The sequence below is a fragment of the Otolemur garnettii genome, unplaced genomic scaffold (assembly GCF_000181295.1).
Source record: "Otolemur garnettii isolate 467f Iridium unplaced genomic scaffold, OtoGar3 scaffold00039, whole genome shotgun sequence".
NCBI lineage: Eukaryota > Metazoa > Chordata > Mammalia > Primates > Galagidae > Otolemur > Otolemur garnettii.
In genome coordinates this window covers 3,658,324-3,667,208 of record NW_003852434.1, presented here as the reverse complement: position 1 = coordinate 3,667,208, position 8,885 = coordinate 3,658,324, and the positions used below count along the sequence as shown (strand labels likewise).

The 8,885-nt window shown below is 38.9% G+C and overlaps 1 protein-coding gene and 2 pseudogenes across 2 annotated transcripts in view; 1 reads left to right on the top strand and 2 right to left on the bottom strand.

The window, feature by feature from the left end:
- The window catches only part of PTPN13 (protein tyrosine phosphatase, non-receptor type 13), a 215,239-nt gene that overhangs the window by 28,806 nt on the left and 177,548 nt on the right, over nt 1-8,885 (top strand). The window lies entirely within an intron of this gene.
- Nucleotides 4,039-4,926, bottom strand: LOC100959653 (annotated as a pseudogene). Its single transcript, XR_153632.3, has one exon. The product of XR_153632.3 is annotated as a 40S ribosomal protein S2 pseudogene (transcript).
- On the bottom strand, nt 7,107-7,350 carry LOC111725385 (annotated as a pseudogene).

Below are 8,885 nucleotides of genomic sequence, written 5' to 3'. Positions count from 1 at the left end.
AGAGAGAGAGAGAGACTGGGTCTTGTTATTGCCCAGGCTGTTCTCCAGTTTCAAGGCTCAAGTGATCCTCCTGCCTCAGCCTCCCAAGATCCTAAGACTATATGTGTGCCATTGTGCCAGGCCTCACATTTCTATATTTCTAAATGCCTTTTCTAGCATCTCTGATTATTACATTCTGTATGAGGTAGAGCTTTTCTAAGAATAATGTTAGTGGTATGAAATCATTTCTGCAGCTAAATTTAAACAAATAGAATCCTACAATAAGCTAGTTATTCTCTCTCTTTTTTTTTTTTGGCCAGGGCTGGGTTTGAACCCACCACCTCCAGCATATGAGGTCAGCGTCCTACCCCTTTGAGCCATAGGCGCTGCCCCCTAGTTATTCTCTTTTTAATTTTCTTTTAGTACTTCTGATGAGGTCATTGAGAAGGCCCCAGTGGGGTGCTAGTTTGTTTGACTTGATAATATCTCTTTTAACAAATAGAGACATGACCCAAGTTTAGAAAGTTGTCGCACATGCCGGCCACCCTCTTATAGCTCATATTTAATAACGTGATTGTGTTTTCATATATAATATAGATATTGACTTTTGTACTTTGTATTTATGGAACAAGTTACTGGTTTGACATTAGGGGAAATAATATTGATCTAAGATTTCCTTTTTAAGTAAGTAAATTCAAAGATAAAAATGATATGTAAAGTTATTAAGTAAATGACATTTGAATATGGTAATTTTATACGAATAGGAAATAAAGCATAAAGAAATCCTATTTTTCAGAGAAAAATGGATGATTTAGCAAGATGGTTTATTAATATAGTATGCATACTGGCTATTTGTGTAAAGGAATAGAGCAAAAACATTCTAGAACTTTTCCTCAAGTTTCAAGACCCAAAACTATATGTTAGAGCATCATGTCTAAATAGCCAACATTGCTGATGTAAAGAAACATGTTAATATATATTACACCTCAATTAACTTCAATTTTTAAATTATATCAACAAATGTGCTTATTTATATCTCCTTATTTAACAAAAGAAATAATATTTTTATAAGATATTTTTCCTGGCTTGGTGCCTGTGGCTCAAGCAGCTAAGGCGCCAGCCACATACACCTAAGGTGGTGGGTTTGAATCCCCAGCCCGGGCCCGCCAAACAACAATGATGGCTGCAACCAAAAAATGGCCAGGCGTTAATGGTGGGTGCCTGTAGTCCTAGCTACTTGGGAGGCTGAGGCAGGAGACTCGCTTGAGCCCAGGAGTTGGAGGTTGCTGTGAGCTGTGATGCCATGGCACTCTACCCAGGGGATAGCTTGAGGCTCTGTCTCAAAAAAAAAATTTTTTTTTTCTAAATCACTGTATTACTCTCTCCTCTTTCCAATGCGTCTAATTTCAGACTAGCCAGTTTCACCTCTGGGAATTATAGTGGTGATTTTAGAAATAAATATGAAATAACTATTACCATTTTGTAACCTCAGCTCTGTTTCTGTATAATTGCCTAAGTCTTTACAAGTAACTTCTTAGAGTTAATGGTTTCCTTCTTTTTGTTTAGATATCTGTTGTTTCTAGAAGAGTTACTCTCCTCTGCTGCTCCTGAGGCCTCCCATGTCTTCCAAAAACACAGAATTACGATGTAACCGTCTGTCATGTGGGCTACCCATTACCTTTACCAGGATCGCGTCCTGCCAGTTTCTTACTGACTTACTGAATTCTGTACACTCAAAGGCAGACAAAGCTAGGGCTGAGGTGCACATTGGTCCCACTGTAGGTTATGAATGTGGACAAAAATCCTTTGTTGGGGGTATGATCATTTTAACTATCAGTGGATCAAAAACTCTTTTATTCACAATAGATAGTGGAATATTAAATTTCTAAAAATTGTATGTCCATTTCCAAAAATATAGCTTTATGTATCATCTTGACTTTATCATATAAATTTCAATTGAGCTCAATTCTACCTTAGAATTATGGCAAAGTGTCTCCAAAGATAATAGAGTTGTTATAAATTTAATTTGTCTCTTTTATGAAATATTTGTTTACAATTTTTTGTCCATAATTCCAGAATCCAAAAAAGGTCTGAACAAGCAAAAATGCTTTTGTAACTTATATGAATACAAACTGACCTGAGTCTTTTTGGTGGCAAAACCGGACTCTGTTGACATGAAGCTATTTGTGGGTTTTATTTAGCCATTTAGTGTGAATATTCAGATTTACTGCAGAAATGTTGATGTGTTGGGTTACTGGGTGCTGCCTTAGACCTTTGCTGGAAATGTTTTAGAATATACAATATTAGCATTTCATTACATTTCTATAGTAACAAATCTGTCCAGAGTTTCTCATAAGTGGTTGGGAACCTGCGTGTACATAAGACCATACATACCAGATAATGTGAGGCAGGATTTTTTTCTTTTCTTTGTCTTCCTCGTTCCTTTCCTTTTTTTGTCACTTATACTATGTATTTTTCTTCCTTCTTCCTAAGAAAGTTAGTAGCAGTAACTCAACAAATGGTACTAAATATGCTTTGTTCTGTCCTTAATATATTTCAAATGACATTAATATAATCAGCAGTTCAATGTTCATAATAGACACCATAACAGAACCTTAAATATGAGAATAGCATGCTTTCCTAAAAGCTTCTCTGCTTTGTTCTGTAAAAGGTCATGTGAGTTAACATTACAACCCTGTCATTTGATCATTTTATTTTCTTCTGAATTGCACATTGGGAAATTACCACACAACTTAGTGAAATTCTGTTGAATTTGTCTTCAAACTGGTATGGGATTGAAAATATGGCCATTGCTCTTATTCCATGTTCTTATTATTCAGTCTGAACATAAATTGTGAGTTTGTGAGTTTTACTTCTTATCATTTACTTTAGCTTAGATTTATCTGCTAATTTAATAAAGGATAATTCTTCAAAAACAAATACTGCATTTTTGAGAGAGATAATTACAGAATGCAGACTTACAGAAAGTTTTCGGCAGTAACTAAATAAATACATAAACTCCTTTTTAAAGTAGGCAGACGATGCTAGTAAAACCTTACCTATTTGCTGTGAATTTAATTGATCTGTTTCTAGTGATGGGACTCTAGGGCTTAAATTGAAAAAGGAAATAGGGCCACACCTCTGGCTCAAAAGGGTAGGGCACCAGCCCTATATGCCAGAGGTGGCATGTTCAAACCCAGCCCCGGCCAAAAAAAAAAAAAAAGAAAAAGGAAATAGTTAAACTTAAAAAATATGACCAATTTGTGTTCAACAAATCAATGACATAAAATAATGAAGGGATTATTGTTTTAGATTAAAAGAGATATACGTGAATATATGGGCCTTGTTAGAATCTTCATTTGAAAAATACAATTTAAAAGGCCAAAATTGTTCTAAGATAATCAGAGATCTCATCCCTCTGTCCTCTGCTATCTCTTCTATCTGCACACACTAATAGGCCTTTAAAATATCATCTGTATGCTGTCTACAATGTATATCTCCATTCCATATAGTCGGTAACCTACTTAGCACCTTCAATTGAATATCTAATCAGCATTCAAACAAATATAACATACACAAAATCTGAAACCTTTCCTCCAAACCAATTCCCCCCACAGTCTTCTCCATTTTAATTAGTGGTAACTCCATTTCACCGGTTTATCAGGGTAAAGAATATCCACCTGATCACTTTCAGCTGTCCCATAGCTGCCACTTTGAGACCAGGTCCCATCAGTTTTTGCCTGGGTTATTGCCATAGCAATTAGCACTCTTGCTTATACTTTTGCTTTTCTATAGTCTGTTGTCAAAACAGAACGATCCTTTTAAAACAGATCAAATCACATCTGCCCACCACATTTTCTAGTGAGCTTTTTATCTCGATGTAGAAGATAGTTCTTTCAGTGGCTTAGACGATGCTACGTAGTTTATCTTCTATTGCTTTTCCCCTTACTCACTAGGTTTCTTCTTGCTATTCTTGGCACGTCCTCCTACCTCAGAGCCTTTTTACTTTCAGAAGATGATCATAATTTCTTTCTTTCTTTCCTTTTTTTTTTTTTTTAACAGACTTAATTCACTTTATTCTTGTATAAAAACCCTATGTTGTAGCCACAGCTGGAGCTTGGGTCCTTTGCACAGAGACACTGGTGTGGGTCTTGACAAGATAGTCAGTGAATTCTTGGTAAGGAGACTTGATGAATACAGAGATCAGGAGTGAAATAGCTATAGGTCTTGGAAATGGCATCAAAAGTGGCCTTGGCAAAGTTGCCCAGGGTGGCAGTGCAGCCCCTGGCTGAAGTGTAGCGGTCATCCATCCCAGCCATCATTAGCAGCTTCTTAGGCACAGGTGCTGAGACAATGCCAGTTCCTCTAGGAGCAGGGATGAGACGTACAAGCACAGAGCCACAGCGGCCTGTCACCTTGCAAGGAACAGTATGAGGCTTGCCGATCTTATTCCCCCAGTAACCTCTCCGCACTGGGACAATAGAGAGCTTGGCCGGGATGATGGCCACTCGGATGGTGGTGGCTACTTCCTTGGAACACTTAACACCCAGGCCGACATGGCTATTGTAGTCCCCAATGGCAACAAACACCTTGAACCTGGTCTGCTGGCCAGCGCAGGTCTGTTTTTGCACTGGCATGATCTTCAAAACCTCATCCTTGAGAGATGCCCCCAAGAAAAAAATCAATGATCTCAGATTCCTTAATGGGCAGAGAGAAAAGATAGATCTCCTCCAGGGATTTGATCTTCATGTCCTTGACCAGGCGGCCCAGCTTGGTGACGGGCATCCACTCTTTGTCCTCAGCCTTGCCTCCTCGAGCTCCGCGGCCTCAGCCCAGACCCTGGCCTCAAATGCTGCTGCCGAAGCCTCCACAGAAACCACCACGGCCTCCCATTCCAGGGCCCCCAGGGCCTTCAGGCCCTCCCGCTGCACCGGCGTCATCCAACATTTGGTGTTTTTGTCAGAAAAGAAGGAGATGATCATAATTTCAAAAGATACAGTCTCAAACATTGAAATCCCAAAAGATCAAAATTCCTAAAGTCTAAAATCTTGAAAATCATAATCCCAAAATGTCAAAATTCCAAAGATATAATTCTGGAAAAGATAAAATTCTCCAAGGAGAGCTAAAAGGGGATTTATTTGAGAAATAAAAGGGAATCCCCTTTTCAAAAGGGGATTTATTTGAGAAATATATAAAAACATGACAGAATACTTCATAGACCAATTTACATAATCAAATAGGCAATAATAACATATTTTTGCAAGCATAAACACTCAGATATACTAAGGATAGTTGCATGGTATAACAGTTCTGAGGAGAGGAACTGTATTCCTAAAGAAATAGGTCAGAAAGTAGAACATATAAATGCATATCCCTGTGGTTGGTAATTGTGTACACCCAGCTTTGTAATTACAGTCATCTGAAATACTGGGATGAACAACTTAAGCCTTCAGATGCAATCAGTTAAAACCACAGTGGGTCACCACTGCATAAGCAGTGGCCCAAACAAGTGAGATCTCAAGAAATTTTATCTTTTACAAATGCAGAAGTAGAAAAAGGATATCCCATTTATTGAGAAAGTTTCAATGTACTTGGGGGACTGCTGGAGTAAGTCTTGGAATCTAAAAGCTGATTTCTGATGTCCAAAGCAGTAGAAGAAAAGTCTATCCCAGCTCTCAGAGACAGACAAATTCACCTGCATTTGTTCTTTCCAGGACCTTGGTCGATTAGATGTTTCCTGCCAACACTGAAGGAAGATCTTTCCCACCTAGTGGGAAATCACACACTAATCTTTGGAAACACCCTTCCAGACTTACCCAGAATCTGATTTCTAGGTATTCTGTAAACTAGTCAAGCTGATAATTAGATTTAAATTCACCCCTTGGCACACACATGCATCTCTTTAAAATAATATGTAATTTCCAAATAAAGAGTGTAAGTAATACCTGTGATTGTGATTTTGGGGACTTTAGATGTCAAAGATTTTACATTTTAGAGATATTTTTATCTTTCAGGATTTTAGCATTTAGGATTATGACATTCAGGACTGTGTCTTTTGGGATTATGATTCAAACCCTTTACTTACTGTCCAGAATGTTCTTTCTCATATATCTGCACAGCTCACTCTCTGGCCTCGTTTAGGTCTTCATTCAAATGACCAGTTCTCAGTGAGGCCTTCTGTGATATTATGATATATATATGTTGGTTTTTATCCACAGCTCCTGCTCATAACTCTTACAGCCCTGTTGTAGTCTTTTGTTATAATGATGGGCATGTTAGACCTTTGGAGCAGGCCTCAAAAAATCTCTCTGACCTCCTGTCCCCTTTCAGATGCTCAAGGAAGGACACTTTTCTGATTGTGGGTCAAAAGAGAGGGTCCCATAACCTAGTGGAAAGAATGCTACACAGAAAGGCCAAGAAAGATCTGAATAGACAGTCTCTGCAGGGTTTAGATTGTGGGTTTACTTGGTAGCTCATCTTATTCTTTCCTAATCTGACTCTAATCTAGCTTTATTTTCTTTCTTTAATCCATCCCAGACCCCATAATCTACCCCTTCAGTAACTCTTGCCACAAATCCCAACTCTATTGCTATATACCTATCAATCGAACTTTTGGCTTCTGTGTTCTTATTTGTTGGTTACTAAGTGCAGCCAGGAAATAGCTGAGACTGACCTCTGGCTCTAGAGACAGTCAAGAACTGTAGGCCATGGCAGAAGTTCCTGTTGCTCATCAGGATGTTCTGTGTGACTGTCCAGAGTCTTTTTTTTTTTTTTTTGAGACAGAGCCTCAAGCTGTCCCCCAGGTAGAGTACTATGGCATCATACCTCACAGCAACCTCCAACTCCTGAGCTCAAGCGAATCTCCTGCCTCTGCCTCCCAAGTAGCTGGGACCACAGGCGCCTGCCACAACACCTGGCTATTTTTTTTTGGTTGCAGCCATCATTGTTGTTTGGTGAGCCCGGGCTGGATTTGAACCCGCCACTTTAAATGTATGTGGCTGGTGCCTTAGCCACTTGAGCCACAGGCACCAAGCCCAGAGTCTTCAGTGCAGTGGTAGGCTTGTGTTTTACTCTCCTCCCAAAAGTCTCAAACAGCTTAGGTGGGAGGCTGAACATGATAACTAGTTTTAATTTTTGCTGTTTAACCATTTTTCTTGATCTTGCTACCTGGTTCCATACATTCCAGCCTGTTCAATGGATCTGTAATAAACTTCCAAGATCAAGAGAAATTTATTGCTCATTGTTTGCCTGAAATCTTTGGCTTGTGTTCATCTTATTAAATAAAAAATATACTCCAAAAAGGCCCCAAACTTCAGCTACTAAAATACCTTTAAAGATCTTCTTTGCCCATGGGTCCACTGTGAGAGTCATCCTGAAGTGTGTATGGAGATGCGCATGCAAATGGGTACAGTCCACCTAGGGACCAGTACTCACAGTATATAGTGAGATGATAAATGATTCTGTAGTACCTGAGCCCTGCAACTCCATCAGAATCTTTGCTTTGGTTAGTTTTCAAGTTTTATACATAGCCAGGGCATCGCTTAAAATAGCTGTTTATGCATTAGCTAGTTCAAGAAACTCCAGTTCCTAGAAATAAAGGGATGAGCATAGTGAGGAAGTACTCAACTGACTAAGTAGTAAGTAAAGTCTGGCACTGACTGCTTTCAGAATTGATTAACATCGTAGGAGTAATTGGAATTGAGAGTTAAAGCTCTATTCCAAAACTAGGTGTAGTAGTAGGCTTAGTCCCAGCTACTCAGGAGGCTAAGGTGGGAGGATCACTTGAGGCAAGGAGTTCTAGGCTGCAGTGCATGCAGTATGATCCATGCTTGTGAATAGCCACTGTACTCCAGCCTAGCCAACATGGTGAGATCCCATCTCTTAAAAAGAAAAAGAAAGAAAAAGAAAAAAAGCTTTATCTAAAGATGTTTAGTGCAGTGATTCTCTAACATTATTGTTTATGGGAATTATCTGAGTAGCTACAAACTCCTGAATACACCTGGACAGAAAACAGATCTTTGTTGGGTAGGGGATGGGCATATAAGCAAAGACACACGTGTATGAAGCATTTGGAATAGATTTTCAGGACCAAACCAATGAGGCCATTAGGCAAGACGTTTTCCACCGAACATTTCCTCCTGCACACATGCTTTCTCCCTTGACTTCAGTGGCCAGATGAAGTCTCATTGAAAAGGTAATCATTCTTTAACCTTTAACCTTATCTGTTGGTCCCTACCTCCTCCTCTACCTTCAACCTTTTTGCTGACTCTTCTCTTTAACATATAAGCACTATGTTTCTTACATCTTTAAAATCAAAGCAAATATCATCTAATCCCCACCTTTGAATTTGTTATCCTAACTTTGCTCCTTTCATCTCCAACCAAGCCTCTAGAAATTAGTCAACACTTAAGATTCTATTACTTTCTACTCTGCATCAATTTGCTTTCTCACCTTCTACTTGACTGAAACTTTTTAAATATGGTTATCTATGATATCCATGCAGCTATGGCATATCTGTGTAGTTTGAAATTGATAATGATGAACAATTATTGATGGTTATTCTCTATTAGCCCCTGAACCAAAGATATCATATGCATCTCATTTAAATTCTTGCCAACATCTCATAAGATAGGAACTGTTAATGACTTGTTTTGAGGATAAAACTGAGCCTAGCAATATTAAATAATTTATCAAAAGTTATAGAGCTAGTGGTTGAACCTAGACAACCTGACATAAAAATTGACTTTCTTGGCTCAGTGCCTGTAGCATAGTGGTTACAGCACTGGCCACATGCACAGAGGCTGACGGGTTCAAACCCAGCCTGGGCCAGCTAAACAAAAATGATAACTGCAACAAAAAAATAGCCGGGCATTGTGGTGGGCTCCTGTAGTCCCAGCTACTTGGGA